At 44.2% G+C, this 21,787-nt stretch overlaps 1 protein-coding gene and 1 long non-coding RNA gene across 8 annotated transcripts in view; one reads left to right on the plus strand and one right to left on the minus strand.

Moving 5' to 3' along the window:
• Nucleotides 1–1,679, minus strand: part of WWP1 (WW domain containing E3 ubiquitin protein ligase 1) — a 100,466-nt gene extending 98,787 nt beyond the window's left edge. For all 7 annotated transcript variants that reach the window (XM_084849190.1, XM_084849186.1, XM_084849184.1 and 4 more), the window contains exon 1: nucleotides 1,165–1,679. The gene's annotated coding sequence lies outside the window, so the exon portion shown is untranslated. The remainder of the gene's footprint in view (nucleotides 1–1,164) is intronic.
• Nucleotides 1,531–21,456, plus strand: LOC146346808 (uncharacterized). Its single transcript, XR_014790076.1, has 4 exons — nucleotides 1,531–1,663; nucleotides 5,482–5,626; nucleotides 18,001–18,324; nucleotides 21,030–21,456. It is a non-coding gene; the product is annotated as an uncharacterized LOC146346808 (long non-coding RNA).
• Nucleotides 21,457–21,787: the final 331 nt, after the last annotated feature.

Genomic DNA, 21,787 nt, shown 5'->3' on the forward strand with positions numbered 1-21,787 from the left:
CCCAGTAGAGTTGGCAACGGTTTGAGATAGAACCCCAACCTCATATAATACTTTGAAAGAACAGACACTGTCACATTCACATCACAGTTCAACTCAACACTGAAGTACTTTAAGCCTCTATTATCTAGGCCCTTCCTTGTTCTGATCAACTTTCAGAAGAACCCCTTTAACTGTTTATTGCAAAACACTCGTTTGAGCATTTGTTTTTATTATTGCCATACTTAAAGGCTTCATGATATGCACACTTACTTGAGAGTTAGTCCCTTCCAACTCAGTGAGTGGGGTTTACTTGCAACTAAGCATGTGTAGGATCCAGCTACAAATCCCCTCCTGTTCAGATATATGGTGGAAGAGGGGGATTATAATCAACGGTCCCAGGCCTTCCATAATTCTAGTGGAAACACTCTGACTCTTAGAGAAAAGCAATCTTAGGCAGTATTTTTGAGCAAAGGTGTGATGGCAGGATGGAACAAAAAAGAGAGAGGAGGTGTCAGGTTGCAGAGTCACAGTAGGTCATACCAAAGTGAGAATGCCTCTTCCTCCCCCCGCCCCCCTTCACAGAAAGAAAGGTAAACAGAAAGCAATATGTAACTAATATCCTGCTCTCCATCGGATCAAGCGACAGGGGCCGCCCTGGGCGCTTACGCCGCTCACAGGGTTCAAGGCTCAACCCTCAAGCTGGCCCATCTCCCACGGCCTGCCTGCCTGCCTTCCCCCCGCCCCTCCCGTCAGTTAAAGAGCCATGATATGCATAAACAAGGTGACACCAGGCCAGGAGTGGGAAGCGGTGGAAAGGGGAGGCAGGCACCCTTTGCCCTCCAGGCTTGTCCCTGAACAAGGAGGGCGGCAGGGAGAGGAAGTCGGGGGCAAATCGCGCCCCTTCTCCCACCCGTACAAACAAGACACGGGGGGGGGGGGAGTTGAAGAGGGAAACGAAGAGCCCCGCCCCCGCCCCGACACCCAAATTAGCAATAACGCGCCTCGGCCTTTCCTCCTGTCCTCCCCTCCGCCTCTCCCTCCCGCAGCACCAGCCCCGCTCCCTTTCCCAGGGAGTCTTCGTCAGGCCACCGCCAGGCACAGACCGGCGGCGGCGGCTACGCAGCCTTGTTTATTCGTCCGTCCGTCCGTCCAGCTGGCCGTGTCCCTCCCTCCGTCGGGTCTTACCGTGGCTCGGAGCCCAGCTGCTCGGTGGTGCCGCTGCCCCCTTGCTGTGGCGGAGGGCTGCCCCCTCAGCCCTCGGCACTGCTCCCGACCGTCGGCACCGCCGCCGCCGCCGCCGCCGCCGCCTCGGCCGCCTCCTCTAATGCCGCCGCCACAGCGCAGCAAAATGATGCCATCTCACAGCAGCAGCATGAAGGCTCTCCTCACGGGAGAGCTCGCTCCGTTCTCCCGCCTGCCGCTAGCGGCGCGCGCCCTAACCGTCGGGGTGGGGGTGGGGGTGGGGGCGAGGATCCAGCGCGAGGCAACCCAACTGGACCGAAGCGGGGTGGTGGGGAAAGTAAGGGGGAGGGAGGGACGGAGCGCGCCCCCGCCCGCCCGGGCGCGCGCACGAGGCGTATGCAAGGAATTGAGGCGATGGAACTTGTCGGAGCAAAGAGCAGCAGTTTGATTTACTGCTTTCTGCCGGGGCAGAGGTCCCGGACTAAACCACTGGCTCCAAAAAGTAAGGGGTGAACACTGGAAAAGAACGTGTGGGTGGCATTAAAGACGTACAGTTAGCCAGACTGAACCAATTGGGGAGGAAACGAGAGGGGGCGGCGTGATAATGAATTCCCTGGAAATACTGGGCAAAGTCGTAATTGTTCAGAGGTGTTCAGGGGATGTAGATATGGATTATTATTATCATCATCATCATATTCTTTGTTCATATAAGCTACTGGGGTCAACTGGCTGACAGGTTGGGGTGGTCTGCTAAATGAGCTGCTGGACCATGTGTGTAGTAACCTGAGTAAGCTTGTGGGCTTGGTTGCTGAACAGGCAAAGATGTAAATCGTCTTAAGGTCGGTGTCTTATACACGCCTACCTGGTTGCCCAGGGAATGTAGGACTTACTTCTGGGTAAACATGGATGAACTGTAAAGCAACAATTGCCTAGAGAAGGAGTTTGGATTGCTACCTACACACAATACGGTGGGTGTTGTTGCCACTGAGCATACATTCAGTGTGGAGCTATATGGAGCCAATCACACAGCTTCCTGTTGAATGCACCTGTATGATACACTTTTGCAAAAGACCTTGTTTTGCATTAGACTTTACATTTACAGGCGTATACTTACAACCTATTAGGAATATATCTTTTTTTAAATTAATCTGTGAAGTGGCTCTGAGTAGCACTAACATCCTAGTAAACATCTTGCAGGTTGGGTTACCCATCGACTGAATGCAGCGTGGCTAATTTTTCTCAAGTCACCTTGAGAACCCATGGTTTGTTGTTGAGTTGTTCAGGGTGGTTAACAAGCCACCCTACAGAAAATGTGCTGGGTTCAGACAACACACTAACCCACAGTTCAAGAAAAAACCCACAGTCAACAGGCACATTCACATGATCACAGGGGGAGGGTGAATAGGGAAACCATGCTGCAGGGAGGGGTAAGGGAACTATGATGCACACGCACCCCACATGACCGTGGAACAAAGCAGGGCAGTGTGGTTCCCTTACCCATTCCTGCAGCATGGTTCCCATATCATTCTCCTGCCACTGCGGCCACATATCCCAGTGACCACTGTGGCAAGAATCAGGTCACATTGGCCACTGTAGCCATCACTAGGCAATCTCCACCACAGAAATCTCCCACGCCAGCTAGAGGGTTGCCAGAAGTTCCGAACTTTCTAGGTGGCCATTTCTATGGACAGCCACATTTATCTACAGGGAGGCCAGATTTAAAATGGAGCACCTGACAGATAATGCAGTAAGCCACCCTAGGGGCCCTTACCCTCACTGAAGAGGGTGGGTACCTAAGGTGGGTAATTTACCAGTATTGGGGGGACACACCCATGACATGCTAATCCACCATGGTTCACTTCCAAACACGACCCACAATGGGTTAGCATTACGTGTGAACCCAGCCAACCACTGAGTGTGGGTTAGCGTGTTGTTTGAACAGCCCTATTGTCGAAGAATGCAGGATAGTATGCCACCAATGAATAGCCCTTGCACGAGGATAATATCCAAGTCATCACTTGTGATATGTGCAGCTAGGCAGCACCAGTGTTGTCCTCATCCAAGGAATCTTAAGCAAAGGTACAATTTAGTGAATGCTGCTGGATAGTCTTAACAACATGCATGCATGGGGCCTAAGGGGTGTAGACAGGACTAGGGTGATGTACGTATAACCATTTTTTGCAGCTTTGGCTTTCAACTGCTAGGCTGGACCCACTACAGGTTGCAGCCTTACCTAAGCTAGGCCTCAACAGCAGCACTACCGCTATATAAATATATGTAAAAAAATTAAGAAGTTCATCCTCAAATGCATTGGAATAAAGGAGGGACCTGGGTCTAAAAAGGTTGAAAACTACTGATCTACAGAGTAAAAACTGGTGCTTCATCATGCATCTGTGCAAAACTGTGCTCCCAAAATATGAGCATTTGCTCAAAAGACAAGACTAAGCACACGACACGACACTGCCCAGCTCCACAGGATAAACAGCAAACCCTCATGTTGATGTCACACAACCACTCTGACATAGGCCTAATGTAGCTGCTATACCACCCTGATATCAGCACATTTCCACAAGGTCACAGTGTTAACTGCTCTGATATTGCTCCTCCCATCCTCAGTCAGGACATCACACATCCCCATGGACATCCCAACATGCACCTTCCCTTGCCTGTCTCACACAACCGTCTTCTCTCTGTCCTAGAGTTGGGGGAAAGGTCCCGCTGCAGTTAGCGATAGGACCCCACAAAAATCAGGGGTGGGCAACATATCGCCATGGGCTGCATGTGACCCCACCACCATGACCCTACTGCCACAGAAATTTAGCACCATAGCAACCCCCCAAAAAAGGGCTGATTTTCCCTTGTGTTTAGGGAAAACAAGCTGCAGAAAAACCAGACCTTTTCTGTTGCTGTGCTGCCAAACCTCGGTGGCATAGTGACAATGGGGGGCAGGAATACATCCCCCAATGAGTTCCAGGGGAAGAGGAAATTAGCAACCAGATCCCTGGATGTTGCTCATACTAAGAAATCATAAGGGTACCAAATCAATACATTGAACGCAAATCCAGCATCATGGCCAAGGAGCCATGCATGCATAGAGTAGCAGAGAGGATGGCAGCAAGGTAGATTCAAGATCACATGCCCTTGAACTAGTGCAAAATTATCCTCCACAGTAACCAATGCAACACACTGCTTCAGATGCATATAAACCTCAGCAGGGAGGACACAAGACAAATATCAAGACACATAGCATAACATTATAACATTCTGTACCCACCTCTGTGTAACATGAACTAAATATCATGAGAACAAAGAGTTGGTTATCTTTAATCCATCTCAGTTCTGGATCAAGTTCAGCTGAATCAAAACTGAGATGGAAATGAATGAAGATTTCCTGGATGTATCTTTCTGTAGGTTTACTGGGAATACACTTGAGTTGGCAGTTCTGGATATGGTCCTGGGTGTCTCCAATATCAATATGTCCCTTCTCCTCTCACATTTGTGAGTTTTATGACAGCATGCAAATTCCCAAAATACAGCCCACTGCATTATCTGAAAAGTAATTTTCAACAGATTTTAGCTTTAATATGAAGCATAACTCCCTGCCCACACTGGCATTTTTCACAGGGCAATACACACGCGCACACACAAACACACACACACACACAGATTTAAATAAGTTAAGTGACTGTTACAAATGGCAAAAAAAATCAGCTCGTATTTTGACTTTTAAAACTTCCATGGTGTTATGACTTGTAGGGACTACATATCCCAGCATGCAGTACTCTGTTACCAGGATAAAGTTAGAATGCTATGTACTGTTGGGACCTGTCATCTCAGTGGGGCTCTGCCTTTTCATTCTGCTGCAAGGAAATGTCATCTGCTTCATGCAGCGCTCTTACTTTTTACTTTGACCTCGAGGTTCCAGAAAGGTTATGTGCCAAACCATAAATCAACCCATATTTAATCTCTCTACAAAGGGTTTTCATCCAAGCTGATCTGAAAACTAAAAGGAAAAACCACAGCTGAGCAGGGTAGTGAAATCTAAACTGTGTCTGTTCAATACAGCATTTTTAGGGACAGACCTTTTTGAGCTTGTTAAAGACAAGCTATCTTTTAGTTTGTGTATGAGGATTTAGAATGACATTCCGTACTCCTCAAAAAGCTTAAAAGCTGGAAATCATCCACAAAAGTAGGTGAAAAACAACATATTGGTCTCTGAGAGACCCACAAAATCACCCAAGTAGGCTTTGCCACAGCACTTCTTTTTTTTACAAATTAAACATGTACAATGATTAATATGAAATGTCTCTGCTTTCGAAGTAGATAATGATTAAGCAACTGTTTGAAGCATAAACAACCAACAGCCCGGATTGAAATCCCTACTCAGCCATCTCTCAGCCTAACCTACCTTACGGGATTGTTATGAGGATAAAGTGATCACCACCTTGAGCTCCTCATAGAAAAGGTGGGATATAAATGTAATTAATAAATAAGATAGCAATTATCTTGCAGTATAGTTTTTTGTGGACTAGAATCTACTTTATCATGTGCATCAAGGGATCAGTTGGCAGGGTTATGTGGGTGAAACTATACAATACGTTAAATACTTAGAGTGCATCTGTCCCTCTCTTTTTTACTGGCAAGTAAGCGCACAGGGCCCCATTACGGATCAGGATCATTACGGATAGAGGGGATTTCCAGCCCTCCCTACCACCCAACTATGTGTTTTCCAAAATTTACCCACCCCTGCAGAGCGGTGGAAAAAAGCCTCCACTGGCACCAGTGTGTGTGTGTATGTGTGTGTGTGTGCGCATGGATGCAGAGCAAGGAAGCTGTAAAACCAAACAAAACAGTTTGTAAACAAGAGGGCATGAAATACAAAAGGTAGCAATATTTCAGAACCACTGTTAGTCTTTCCCCTTCCTGGCCTTCATGATCTAAAAAACAAAGCAAGTAGGCGTCTTTTCTCCAGAACTGTATTCATATGCAAAACTATGCTGATTTAATCGATTCAGCAATCAGTTTAAAAGCCATCTGAATAATCATTATTCATTGTTTATTAAATTTCATAGACACCTTTCTCAAAATAAAAGAAAAAAAAGAGTCAAGGCAACTTACAACAGAATTAAATAAAATGTAAAACAATTTAAAATAGCTAAGAAGAGTTATCAGTAAAATCCCATATGCAACTAACACTGCAATCCTATGCATGCTTACCTGGGAGTGAGCCCCACTGGACACACTGGAATTTATGTCTGAGTAAGCATTGTAAGCGTTGTTGTTGTTGTTGTTGTTGTTCGGTCGTTAAGTCGTGTCCGACTCTTCGTGACCCCATGGACCATAGCACGCCAGGCCTTCCTGTCCTCCGCTCTCTCCCGGAGTGTGCTCAAGTTCATATTCATTGCATCGGTGATGCTATCTAGCCATCTCATCCTCTGCCGTCCCCTTCTCCTTTTGCCTTCAGTCTTTCCCAGCATCAGGGTCTTTTCCAGGGAGTTTTCTCTTTGCATTAGGTAGCCAAAATATTTGAGCTTCAGCTTCAGTATCTGTCCTTCCAATGAGCAGTCAGGGTTGATTTCCTTTAGGATTGACTGATTTGACCTCCTTGCAGTCAGGGGACTCGTAAGAGTCTTCTCCAGCACCACAGTTCGAAAGCATCAATTCTTCGGCGCTCAGCCTTCCTTATAGTCCAGCTCTCAAAGCCATACGTTGTTACTGGGAAAACCATAGCTTTGATTATGTGAACCTTGTTCGGCAAAGTGATGTCTCTGCTTCTTACTATGCTGTCTAGGTTTGCCATAGCTTTCCTCCCAAGGAACAACTGTCTTTTAATTTCATGGCTACAGTCACTGTCTGCGGTGATCTTGGAGCCCAAGAAGATAAAATCTGTCTGCTTCCATTTCTTCCTCTTCTATATGCCAGGAAGTGATGGGGCCAGATGCCAAGATCTTAGTTTTTTTAATGTTGAGTTTCAAACCAGCTTTTGCACTCTCCACTTTCACCCTCAACAAGAGGCTTTTTAGATCGCCTTCGCTTTCTTCCATTAGGGTAGTATTGTCTGAGTATCTGAGGTTGTTGATAATTCTCCCGGCAATCTTAATTCCGTCCTGTGATTCATCCAACCCGGCGTTTCTCATGATGTCCCCTGCATATAAGTTAAATAAGCAGGGCGACAATATACAGCCTTGTCATACTCCTTTCCGAATTTTGAACCAATCGGTTGTTCCATGTCCAGTTCTTACTGTTGCTTCTTGACCCTCGTACAGGTTTCTCAGGAGACAGGTAAGGTGGTCTGGTACTCCCATCTCTTTAAGAATTTGCCACAGTTTGTTGTGATCCACACAATCAAAGGCTTTAGCATAGTCAATGAAGCAGAAATAGACGTTTTTCTGGAATTGTCTTGCTTTCTCCATGATCCAGCAAATGTTGGCAATTTGATCTCTAGTTCCTCTGCCTCTTCGAAACCCAGCTTGTACTTCCAGTAGTTCTCGGTTCACATACTGCTGAAGCCTAGCTTGTAGGATTTTGAGCATCACCTTGCTGGCATGTGAAATGAGCACAATTGTACGGTAGTTTGAACACTCTTTGGCATTGCCCTTCTTTGGAATTGGAATATAAACTGACCTTTTCCAGTCTTGTGGCCACTGTTGAGTGTTCCAAATTTGTTGGCATATTGAGCGCAGCACTTCAACAGCATCATCTTTTAAGATCTTAAATAGCTCAGCTGGAATACTGTCATCTCCGCTAGCTTTGTTGTTAGTAATGCTTCCTAAGGCCCACTTGACTTCACTCTCTAGGATGTCCGGCGCAAGTTCAGTGACCGCACTATCATGGCTATCAGGGACATTAAGATCTTTCCTGTATAGTTCTTCTGTGTATTCTTGCCACCTCTTCTTAATCTCATCTACTTCTGTTAGGTCCCTGCCTCCTTTGTCCTTTATCATGCCCATCTTTGCACAAAACATTCCCTTGTTATCTCCGATTTTCTTGAAGAGATCTCTTGTCTTTCCCATTCTATAGTTTTCTTCGATTTCTTTGCATTGTTCATTTAAGAAGGCCTTCTTGTCTCTCCTTCTATTCTCTGGAAATCTGCATTGGTATATCTTCCCCTTTCTCCCTTGCTTTTTGCTTCCCTTCTTTCCTCAGCTACTTGTAAAGCCTCATCAGACAGCCACTTTGCTTTTGTGCATTTCTTTTGCTTTGGGATGGATTTAGTTGCTCCCTCCTGAACAATGTTACGGACCTCCATCCATAGTTCCTCAGGCACTCTGTCTATCACATCTAATCCCTTAAATCTATTCCTCACCTCCATTGTATATTCATAAGGGTTATGTTTTAGGTCATATCTGAATGGTTTAGTGGTTTTCCCTACGTTCTCCAATTTAAGCCGAAATTTTGCAATAAGAAGCTCATGATCTGAGCCACAGTCAGCTCCAGGTCTTGTTTTTACTGACTTTATAGAGCTTCTCCATCTTTGGCTGCAAAGTACATAATCAATCTGGTTTCAATATTGACCATCTGGTGATGTCCATGTGTAGAGTCGCCTCTTGTGCTGTTGGAAAAGAGTGTTTGCTATGATCAGCGTGTTCTCTTGGCAAAACTCTCTTAGCCTTTGTCCTGCTTCATTTTGTAAACTAAGGCCATGCTAGCCTGTTATCCTTGTGATTTCTTGACTTCCTACTTTAGCATTCCAATCCCCTATGATGAAGAGGACATCTTTTTTTGGTGTTAGTTCTAGAAGGTGTTGTAGGTCTTCATAGAACCAATCAACCTCAGCTTCTTCGGCCTCCGTGGTTGGGGCATAGACTTGAATTACTGTGATGTTGAATGGTTTGCCTCGGATTCGTACTGAGATCATTCTATCATTTTTGAGATTGTACCCCGGTACTGCTTTTCCCACCCTTCTATTGACTATGAGTGCTACTCCATTTCTTCTAAGGGATTCTTGCCCACAGTAGTAGATATGATGGTCACCTGAATTAAATTCGCCCATGCTTGTCCATTTTAGTTCACTGATTCCCAAGATGTCGAAGTTCAATCTTGCCATCTCATGTTTGACCACCTCCAACTTACCTTGATTCATTGATCTGACATTCCAGGTTCCTAAACAATATTGTTCTTTACAACATCGGACTTTCTTTTCACCACCAGACACATCCACAGCTGAGTGTCCTTTCAGCTTTGGCCCAGCCGCTTCACTCTTTCTGGTGCTACTTGGAAATTCCCTCTGCTCTTCCCCAGAAGTATATTGGACACCTTCTGACCTGAGGGGCTCATCTTCCGGCATCATATCTTTTAGCCTTGTGATACGTTCCATGGGGTTTTCTTGGCAAGAATACTGGAGTGGGTTGCCATTTCCTTCTCCAGTGGACCACATTTTGTCAGAACTCTCTGCCATGACCTGTCCGTCTCGGGTGGCCCTGCACGGCATAGCTTATGGGTTCACTGAGTTAAGCAAGCCCCTTCGCCACAACAAGGCAGCGATCCATGAAGGAGGGCAGTGATCCATGAAGGGGATTGTAAGCCTTACCGTGCTCTGTGAGGCTTCTCTGACTGGATGAGGACCCAAGTTTATACATTCACCCTCCACCCTCCACCATGAATATTTGCCAACTGGTTATACCAAACCTTATACCACCATAAATCCCCTGGTCTTAAGGATAACACAGGAGTCTCAGTTGTTTTCACTGCAACAGACTAACAGGAGTACCTGTTTTTTAATGTAGGTATTCTCAGTTATACGGTTTAAGACCCAGTTCTCTCTTTTATGTATTGTGGCTTGTCTTTGCTCAGGTTCTTTTCTGCTCGTGCACGTTGCACTAAACCGTGGTTTAGCATTTTGTATGAACCCTACCACTGTCAGCTTGCTTTGCCTTGACAGGTTTTCTCTGACCATCATATGGTATTACTTAGGAATAAGATCCTATTTATTCCAATAGTCTATTCTAGATAATAATTGCCTTTATTATTTTCCTCAGAGATGTTTTTGGTTCCATTTGCCATAGTAAAATGATCTCATCACTCAATCCTGATTTGGTCATTGTTTGCTTATACTACAACAGAACACAGTAAAATGGAATGAGAGCTCAGTTATGCTGAATCAAATGTTTAATGTCTCTATTTCCATACAGTTCCAGCACAAAGTTGTTTCGTATATGGATTTTTTCCCCTTGGGAATTGCTTCATCCGTAAGGTGAAGTAGAAATGTAAACAATAATTATTAATAATGCAGTTCAAAACATAAAGGTATGTACAACCAGAATTCTTCCACAAGGCATGCACTGCTGTACAACCATATTAGGTGTTCCTAGGAACTGCGATCAACAATTTAGCTGTGCTGGCCTTGGCTCCAGGTTCCCTGGAGCTGTCATCAGTTCATATAACTTGAACCAGGGTATGTTTAAAACACTACAAAGCTTTAGTGGTTTTATATTAATGTAACTGTGATGGCTTCGCCCAAAGAATCTTGGGAACTGTAGTCTGGAGAGGATGCTGAGAGCTCTATTGTGTTTACTTGGACTTCCAAAAGGCTTTTGACAAAGTCCCTCACCAAAGACTCCTGAGCAAATTTAGCAGTCATGGAATAAGAAGACAGGCCCTCTTATGGATCAGCGACTGGTTAAAGAACAGAAAGCAGAGAGTAGGAATAAATGGTAAATTCTCCCAATGGAGGGAAGTAAATAGTGGGATCCCACAGGGATCTGTATTGGGACCAATGCTTTTCAACTTGTTCATAAATGATCTGGAATTAGGAGTGAGCCGTGAAGTAGCCAAGTTTGCAGATGACACCAAATTATTTAGTGTTAAAACAAAAAGGGATTGTGAAGAGTTCCAAAAGGATCTCTCCAAACTGGGAGAATGGGCATCTAAATGGCAAATGTGGTGCAATGTAAGCAAGTGTAAAGTGACGCACGTTGGGGCAAAAAATCCCAACTTCATGTATAGCGTGAAGGGGTCTGAGCTAGCAGTGACCAACCAGGAAAGAGATCTTAAAGTTGTGGTGGACAGCTCAATGAAGATGTCAATCCAGTGTGTGGCCACTGTAAAAAAGGCTAACTCCATGTTAGGCATAATTAGAAGAAGAATTGAGAATAAAGCTGTCAATATCATGCTGCCCCTATACAAATCTATCATGCAACCATGCTTGGAATACTGTGTCCAGTTCTGGTCACCACACCTAAAAAAAGATATTGTAGAGCTGGAAAAAGTGCAGAAAAGGGCAACTAAAATGATAAAGGGGATGGATCATCTCCCATATGAAAGAAGGTTACACAGCTGGGATTTCTTGGAAAAAAGGAGGGTAAGGGGAGACATGATAGAGATGTACAAAATTTTGCATGGTGTGGAGAATGTGGATAGGGAGACATTTTTCTCCCTCTCTCAAAATACTAGATCCCGCGATCATTCTATGAAGCTGATTGGTGGAAGATTCAGGATAGATAAAAGGAAGTTTTTCTTCACACAGCACATAGTTAAACTATGGAATTCACGACCACAGGATGTAGGGATGGCCGCCAATTTGGATGGCTTTAAAAGGGCCTTAGACAAATTCCTAGAGACAAAGGTTTGTTTGTTTGTTTGTTTGTTTGTTTATTTCATTTCTATACTGCCCAATAGCCGAAGCTCTCTTTCAGGTTATCAGTGGCTACTAGTCTTGATGGCTATGTGCTACCTCCAGTACCAGAGGCAGTGAGCCTATGTACACCAGTTGCTGGGGAACATGGGTGGAAGGGTGCTGTTGTGCTCATGCCCTGCTTGTGGGTTCCTGGTCGACAGCTGGTTGGCCACGGTGTGAACAGAATGCTGGTCTAGGTGGACTCTTGGTCTGATCCAGCAGGGCATTTCTTATGTTCTTATGTTCTATATTAGAGATATCTAGCCACCCTCATTGAACTACAGTTTCCAGAACTGGAGGTTCTTCCCTGACTGGATGTAATGAGTATTAAATTAGTTTCAGGCTGAAATCCTATAAATGCTTACTGGTAGTAAGTACTTTTGAACTTAATGGGGCTTGCAAATGAATAGGCAAGCATAGGGTTGTGCTTTCAGTGTGTAAAAATGTAGATACAACATTAGGAGTTGAGGAGAAGTTCAGCACAATCCTCTGTATGTATCGTCAGAAATAAGCCTTACTGAGTTTAATGGGACTTACTCCCAGGTAAGTGTATATAGGTTTGCAGCCATAAAGGGTTTAATAAAGAGTTTCATATCTACAGCTATATTGAGGGTTTTACTGCCTTTGTTTTATGAAAGTACTTCCTTAAATTTTAGAAATAAATATATAAACCAATAACATTATTTTAAAATTTTCAAAAGATATGGGCCAAGGTAGCCTAGAGTCCCACGTGCAGAAGACTCTCACTGTTGTCTGTGACTGATGATGTAGCTTCACAGACTCACACAGATTTATTTCCTTTCCATAGCCAGCAATGGGCAAGCCCCGTTTCCGTGGATAGGACTCCCTGTCTGGCTCACAGCCTGAACACAGGGCAGCATTACATTCCTTCTGCATGCCAAGTTTTTCTATAAAATGCTGTGATTCTGATGACTCTTTGCAAAAACCTAAGGAACTGTTACAAATATGTGTTTACATGGAGGCTGAAGCAACACAATCCGTTCCAAGTTGTCTGGGTTCCTTCTCCTTCTCTTGGCTCAACACCACCACCTAAACTTATTGCTCAGCTTACTGTGGAGTATCAAATACAGCAGCCTTCCCCAGCCTGGTGCCTTTTCCAGATGTATGGGACTATAACTCCCATAATTCCCAGCCAACATGGGTGTTGAATTGCTTTGTGGTCTGCTGTTCCATCCTAAACTCCCATGTTGTGGTAGGTTAACAAATCTAGCTAGTGCATATAGGACTACAGCTTGAATCTACAATCCTATGCACACATCTAGGAGCCAGTGTGGTATAGTGGCAAGAGTGTTGGACTAGGAGCTGGGAGATCCAGGTTCTAGTCCCCACTCGGCCATGGAAGCTCACTGGGTGACTTTGGGCCAGTCACAGACTCTCAGCCCAACCCACCTCACAGGGTTGTTGTTGTGAGGATAAAATGGAGAGGAGGAGGATAATGTAAGCCGCCTTGGGTTCCTTGCAAGAGGAAAAAAGGCGGGGTATAAATGCAATCAATCAATCAATTAAACTCCACTGAGTGGGACTTACTTCTGAATAAACATGTATAGAATTGCACAGGAAATCTCCTCTGTGGCGTGAAGACTGGACTTGAAACATGGGCTCTATGTATTTGTAATGTACAGCTAAGATATAATGTGTGGGTATTGCTGTCCTAGAGAATGTATATGGCATGGCCCATTTTATTTAAATTACATCTTGCTCTATCCCATGGGCTCAGAGCAGCTTACAGCAGTTTTTCTAAATGTTAATTGTTCTGTCTCCCAAGGTGTTCACAATCTAAGGAAAACATCTCTCAAGAATAGTTCCTCTTTCTTCAAAAAGAGGTCTTTTGTATACAAAGAACTATTCAGGAGTTTGTAATATGCCTTGCATAATGAAAGAGTGCTATATGCATATGATATAATTCTTGTCAAAGTCAAGTATTTTTAGGTCCCATTGATTTAAATGGAAAACAGTTAAGCATATGTTTAACTTTCCATTGAAATCAATGGAATGTAAAAGTGCTCAATTTTGGTTGGATGTTGCCCAAAGTAACGATTTACCAATAGTCTCTAATGCTTCTGAGCATGTTCAGTTTCCAGTCCAGTATTTGGCCTCTTTCTATTTTTTAAGTTCTTAGATTTGTGGCCAAGTGCCTCCTTGGGCATTCAGCCATATTACCCCTGTCTAAGGTAAGCAATATATCATTTCATATCATAGACAAATGTTGCTACAGTGGTAATGTTCTTTTATTGAACACCATGATCAACAATGTCGCTCATAGACTTGATTGACCTAGCTCTCTTATGGCAAACTTTTCTTTAAAAGTTCTGTTTTATTAATTTTAATACAAACATGCAAATCAATAAAAGGTTGCTTGAGATGGTTTCATAGGAATTTTTTTTTAAAAAAACCACCTCAATTTAATTCTCCACCACTCTTCAACACTGTCCTTACTGCTTCAACCTTCAGTTAAAGTTTCTCTTTGTTTTGGCTTGCTTTTGTCAAATCTGAATGCGTATTTTAGCCTGATCAAGCTTATTACCATTACAAGGCATTTCTATCAATGAAATATAAATTCACTGTTCTCCTTCATCATCTACTGTATAGGCTTGCTGATGCTCTCATATTAAGGAACTCGGCTAGTTCCATGTGTGATCATTTTTTATCTGCACCTGGCATCACACAGTCTGCATTGTGGTTGTCTTGAATGAATCCAAGACATTTATGGAATAAGTACAGCAACACTAATATACAGCATGAGTTGCATACAAGGTGTAAAAGTAACATCATACATAAAACCACTACTTAAGTTGTTCAGCAAAATAATAATATATAATACAGTGGGATTTTTTTTTTTTAACATATCCAGCCACAATTGTTGGGCACCTAGATACTCTAGAAATAAAGAAATGGTTTGGGCAGGCTATGCTATTTATGTACCAGTTTGTATCTGACCCCTCCTCCAAGGAGTGGTGCACATGAGATTCTTACCCAGGTAGTGGCCAAACCCAGACCTACTTAGCAGCAGAGATAGAACTGCACCAGATCCCGTTTATTCTGTAGCAACCATATTGATTCATTTATTATCCATGTCCTGATCCAGAGCCCAGTTGCATTCCTATTTACATATACGGGCTTGCCTTACTCCTTCATTTGGAAAGGTTTCACCACATGTGCAAACCTGCATGTGCACTAAGCTACCCCCTCCATTGAAGTGAATGGGCAAGCGTTTGCAGGTAGGGCAGCTTCAACATCAGAAAGGTGTCCTATAAATATGTATTTATTTAATAATCAAATATTAATTAAATAGTGAAAAACCTATATGGAAAAAGAATAAAGGCACCAACACCAGAAGCACCCCCATGTTCCTGCTCAAAAATCCTTGTTTTCATTCAGTAATTATTTCTCTGCAGTTTTTGTAAGCATTATTATCAACTACTAGTCCCATGCCCATGAAATGGTGGGATGTGTGAACTAGAGGTAGATAAGTAATTGTGTAGTAGGATGGGAGGAATGTTGTCTCGTGAAGAGTGACTCTACCTCCACAGCATACACGGTCCCTCAGTTATATGTCCAGGCAGTAGCTATGCTTATCAAAACATTTTGAAATCTGTGGCATGGCCCAACTTGCCATTGATGCCTTTGAATTTCCAAGCATGCAGAGAAGAGTGTAGAGGAAGTAGATGGGTCTAGTGCCTCCTGACGTCTCAATGGCCTCTAAACGTGCGTTGCGAGAGCACCTTCCTTACTGCCACCACTCCTAGAGGAATGAAATATTGGTGGAGATATTCAAGACGGACTAAAATGAGCTCATATTACTAAGAATCTGACCTGCAGAATCCACTGCTGACCAACCTCCTCAGGCCATGCGGAGTCTGTGGACTTCCAGATCTTTTTTTTTTTTTTTTACTTTTCAAAACTTATGTATATTTACTCATACAAAAATACGCACGTTTCTGCTGAGACTGGTTAATATATGTGGGGAAACATTGACGATGGGGGACAATACACTAAATGTTACGTACTAAGGTAAATGATTTAAATTGTTGTGAAACCTCTTACAGAATTATTTGCATATTTTTCTGCATGGTGAAAAAGAATTTCGAATCCACCTGTGAACGGATGATGGAACAAAAGGCGCCTGACAATCGACCAAACACAGACGGAGCAGATTTTACACAGTCTGTCCATCCCTAGGTTACATTGAGGCCATCAGCACAGATTGCTCGAACTCAGGCTGAATCTACACATAGCAGTTTTACCATTATCATACTGCAGTGATAACTATTGGTGCCCATTGGTGTCATGTGCACAAATAGTTATCACTGCAGTACGATAATGGTAAAACTGCTATGTGTAGATTCAGCCTATTGCTCCCCCCTAGCCCCCTGCCCCTCTCAGCTTTCTAATGGTAACTTTGCTTCCAGCACAGGAGAAGTGGTTCAGGAAGAGAAGTGTACAACACACATGCTCACAGATATGTGGAATGTTATAGAATCATAGAATAGTAGGGTTGGAAGGAGCCTAGAAGACCATCAAGTCCAACCCCCTCCTCAATGAGGGATGCTTGTCCACTCCTAGGCTTGTCCACTCCTAGGGATGGCGGAAAAATCCGCCACGGACTCCAATGAGGCCGGATTCTTTAGAATCCAGACCCCGGAGTCTGTGGTGGAACGGACTACCCCCCCGCCACCCTGTGACATTTTCCCGGGACGGACCCTACCTGCCACTGGCCGGTCCAGGTCCGTCTTCTGCTGTCTGTTGCCCCGGTCTACGGACGCAAATGACATCCAGTGTAGCAGACGCCATTTGCGTCCCTGCTTTAGCCATGATAGGCTACATAAAAATTTATGTAGCCTATCACGACTAAAGCAGGGATGCAAATGGCATCCGCTACTCCGTACGCCATTTGTGTCCACAGACTGGCAGTGGACGGAAGTCTGGCTGCGGATGGGCCTGGCTGGTGGCTCTGTGGACTCACCGCGGAGCGGAGCCGGCCAGGGAGGATTCCAGAGGGAGGGACGGATTGCCTTCCCCCGCCCCAGCGGATGCCCCAACCGGACGGGTGAGTGGGGTTCATATACCTCTATTCACTTCCCATGCAGAATGGGAAAGCATGGTGATTCACATCTCTCATACCTAAGAAAACCCAAAGCACTCATAGTTATGTTCCTTGGCACCTGCTTGAATTGAAATAATAAAGGATAAATGTAACTTCCTTGCAAAATTTAGGGTGTGCTTTTTCTTTTTTTCTTTTTTCTTTTGCTTGTTACATAGGCTTCTCAGGCTGCAAGCCTACACACACTTACCTGGGACTTACGTCTGAGTAGACATGCATAGGATTGTGCTGCCAGTGACTATTAGGGGTGTATGAAACCCTGCTTACCTGGCTCCGCCGGGTTCCGCTGGGGGGTGAGGCGCTCCGTCCCTCCCCCCAGAATTCTTGCCAGGGGGGGAGGCGCTCTGCACCTCCCCCCAGAATCCTGGCCGGCCGGCTCCGCTCTGCGGGGATTCTGCAGAGCCGCCAGCCGGCTCCACCAGCAGCAGGACATCCGGCCGCTGGCTAGCAAGGACGCAAATGGCGGCTGCCATAGCCGCTGCCGTTTGTGTCCCTGTATTCAGCCGTGATAGGCTACGTAAAGACTTACGTAGCCTATCACGTCTGGGTTAAAAAAAAAAAAAAACGCGTACGCAAATGGCAGTGGCTATGGCCACCACTGTTTGCGTTCCTTATTTTTGGCCGTCTTAGTCTACGTAAATATTTACGTAGACTAAGACAGCGAAAATAAGGGGGAACGCAAATAGCGTAGCGGGCGCTATTTGCGTTCCCCTTTATTTTCACCATCTTAGTCTACGTAAATATTTACGTAGACTAAGACGGCCAAAAATAAGGAACGCAAATGGTGGCAGCGGCAGCCGTTCAGAAGACCAGCCGCCACCGCCGCTGGAGCCGCCGCCGTCCGGAACATCCGCCCCAGGTAAGTCTCATCCCAGGGGGGATCCGCGGTGGGCAGGGGGGTGGCAGGCCGTTCCGCCACGGATTTCGGGGGGCCGAATGCACTGGCATTCGAACTCACCGAGATCCGTGGCGGAATTCTCTGACATCCCTAGTGACTATAGAGAATCTCAAGACCTGGTTTTACCTCTTCTCTAGCATAGCAAACATATGTAAGTTTTAAATTACTTCTCACAGATTACTTCTCATCATCTTATCCTTGCAGAATCAACCAGCTCCAACAGCAATTTAAAATGGGCAGCCATGGCCTGTTTTAGGGTATCAGAGGACTGTCACAAGTCAGTTCTGATGTTTTGTTTTTTCCAAGAACGATGTCTTCACCGGTGATTACATTTCTTTTTATTATGATACGCACCATGCACAAAAAAGGGAAGTGCACCGAGTCTCCAGATCAACAAAAACGGGAAGGAAAATGCTGAAGTCTGGAATACTAAAATGACTAGTCATTTCCTGCTTTATGAAAGCCTCAGAATTTGCACATGGTTAACATTCTAGTTTTATCTATAGAGGCTACATAAGCGCAATGGAGGTAGGAACTCAGAAGGTCACAAAGTTACAAAATATCAGAATGAGGCTTTCGGAATTAAGTTGTGTTGGTACTGGCAAAGGCTCAGCGTCGTCCATTCCCTTTTTCATTCAACTGAATATGTGCTCCAACTATGCATCCTTTAAGAAACAATATTATTAGATTTTGCCAAGTAAGATTCAGTATTTGCTTTGAAAATATTACTATAAAAGTGCAGGTTCTTTTGGTGATGGCAGTGATTTGTATTTGTGTGTGAGAGAGAGACAGAGACGGAGAGAGACAGAGAGGGAGAGAGAATCAGCCCACTGGTAAGATGTTTTGGTCATGATCAAGACAAAGGTAAGCACCTTTTAAGTCCTCTTGATTTTAATGGGACAGTCACAGAGATAAGCAAATATTCTTGTTCTTCTGTCTGGACTGCGCCTGATGTCTTGGGAAAGATGCTATAATTCAGACTTAGTTACCATTAGGTGTACTGGAATTAGGGTAGCCACATATGCATCACCAAAAGAGAGGAAATGCAACACCTTCCCCCACAAAAAGAGGATACAATTTTGCATCAAATTTGCAAATGCTAATTTTCATGTATAGATGCAAATATAGAAATATTTACTATAATTTAAATAGAAATACAATACATCTCACTATAGTGAGGAGAGCTGTCACCAAGTGCCTGCGCCTGCTCTGCTCGCTCAATCGTCCAGGTGCTCACTGTGGATGGGCAACTTCAAGGCCCCTGCTGCTCACCCTTCTTGTGATTCTTTATCTTTAAACCAGATTTGGACTGGACAAATAGAGAACACCTTCAAACAGAAAACTGTCTTCTGACAGCCCTTCAAATAGAGGATGGTCCTCTGTAAAGTAGGGCCCATGGTGCCGGTTTGGACATCACGGCAGCAATTCTTGGGTTGTTTAACCCAGGAATTGCCACAGTCAAGTCATGCATGAGCCACTTTCTGATTTTAGTTAACAACCCAGGAACAGGGTGTTGCTTCGTGACATCTGAACCCAGGAACTCTGGGTTGTTTAGGGGTTTAATAACCCAGAGTTAAACCAAAAACAAACTATAGGTCATTGTTGTTTACCTAGCCATAAAGTACCCAGCGGTTCCAGGTTCGGACATCATGAAACAACCCAGGAACAGGGTGATCCAGGGTTGTTGATTAAAATTGGAAGTGTCTCATGCATGGTGCTCATCCCCAGTTAAACAACTGAGGAATTACCACCATGATGTACAAACCAGGTTATAGTCACCCTAACTGGAATCAAAGTACCTTCACAGCGCATCCAATTTCAGTTAAATCAATTTCATTTCTTTTTAGCCTACTTTATACTGTACTCTTACTATATTCTGTATGCTGTACCTTATTTCACAAAGTGGTCTAATCCACTGATGTGTCAAGTGGTTTAAGCTGCCTTACTGGGAATGGATTTAATAAGCAAACACCAGTCTTTCATTTACCTGTATGAATTCATTTAAATTCATGCACATTTAAATTCATGCACATTGGCTGATTGCCTAAAAATAACTAGGAAGTTGGCCAAAAAGTAGCAGCAGCAGACTATTCTAGCTGAAGAGCAGATGAAAGCGCAACCTTATCTGAGGAATGTGCTAAATGGGAATATCTCCTAGAGATCTAATTTCATGATATTGCAACAAAACGTTACCCTCAAGGCTTGGAGCATAGTGACAGAGAAATTGCAGAGAGTTACTAGCATCTGTTGATGGGGAGGGCTTTTTTTCCTCCCTTCTGTACCTGGCATGATTGGTAGATATAATGTTCCAGCTTTCGGAAAAGGGATTAATACTGCTTTCACTATACCGCATACAAATTGTACCATGTAACCCTCAGAACAACACTGTATTCAATTTCTTCTGTTTTCTTGAATTTCTGATCATATGATGCTATATAATGTAAAAATAATAATTTCTGTAGCATATCTAAAACATGATCCTAGACATGCCTGAAAGTATACTTAAAACATGGAAAGAGCAATCCTATGGTCCTTGGGCAAGGGACCATAGGATTGTTCAGATTATGCCTTCCGAGGACAGACACAGAGCCCTGACCTCAGAAGGAGGAGTCAGAGATCTGACCTCCCTCCCCTGCCCCCTCACAGCCGGCATGGAAAGAACCATGCTGGCTGCCCTCTGAGATCAGAAAAGCAACCTCAGAGAAGGAGGAAGGGGGTTGTTCCAGTCATCCTTAGCCTCATCCAGCCTCCTCCCGTCTCCCTCCGAAGCACCCTCGCTAGATGGGCTAAAAAGCCCATCTAGCAAAATGTCCAGGGCAGGAGGATGGGGAGGGAAAGACCACCTCCACTGTCCTCTCTCCCTGCCTTGTATGTTCAGATGTCTAAGATCTGGTGGAGTGGCCCTTCTCTGTGTCCCACCTATGGTGGATGTGTGGTTGGGAGTAGGGAGTAGAGAGAGGGCCTTCTCTATGGCAGCACCCAAAGTGTGGGATGACTTGTCCAGTGAGGTTTGGCTGACCCCCTCTCTTGGTGTTATCAGCCAGCTAGCAAAGACCTTTCTGTTCCAGCAGGCTTTTGCCTAGCCAGGCAGACCATGTTTTGAAGATTGTCATGCCTACTTTTATTGTATTTTATTGATGCTGTGCTTTTTTTGTGAGATTGTCATTTTAACTGATGAAGCAGACCAAAGGTAGTTATTTATGTATTTATTTATTTACTTTACTTTATTTAAGTCACACATAGTTCAGAGGCAGTGAAGGCTGGTGGCCCCAACATCAGTGGGGCTGTGAATCCACTCTGGGTTTAAAGGACCATCCGAAGGAAGAGCTGGGCCTTGAAGTTGCCCATCAGCAGCACCTGGACAGCAGACTAAGCAAGGCACACCGGTCATCTAATCACAGTCTTTTGTGCTATGCTGATATGTACTATATTTCTATTTAAATTATAATTCTTTCTAAATGTGCATCTAAACATCTGAATTACCATGTGCAGATTTTATGTAAATTGGTGTACTCAGTTGCCCTCTTTTTTGGTAATGTATTTCCTCTTTTTTGGCCATTCATAAGTGGTCATCCTATTTGGGAACTAACCTTGCCTGAAAAGTGGAGTATAAATATAATAAATAAATGTTTAACATTACATTGGCTGGGTACCAGCTCTACAGATGTTTCCAGAGAAGGCTTTTATTGTGCAATTACCCTGATTAATTCATGGAATTTTACGGGGCCCAGATGATGTTTTCCACTTATAACTCTCCCATGTTTTTTCCCACCACTTCTGGGTTTTGTTTCCTTACCGCAGAATATCCATTAAGGAAGGAAAGACGGAATAGCTGCACAATGCCTACCAAGTTGGGAGCTCTCCATCTGGAAGCAGATGGAGACTTCCTATCTTGTTCCTTGAAGGAATATTACCATGGGACAAGAAGGGAGGTTCACACAATAATTTTCTTCCTATGCCTGAGTTGGTTTTTTTGCAATCACCTCATGGA

The sequence above is a fragment of the Heloderma suspectum genome, chromosome 4 (assembly GCF_057233095.1).
Source record: "Heloderma suspectum isolate Gila_16-S chromosome 4, 16-S_ref, whole genome shotgun sequence".
Taxonomy (NCBI): domain Eukaryota; kingdom Metazoa; phylum Chordata; class Lepidosauria; order Squamata; family Helodermatidae; genus Heloderma; species Heloderma suspectum.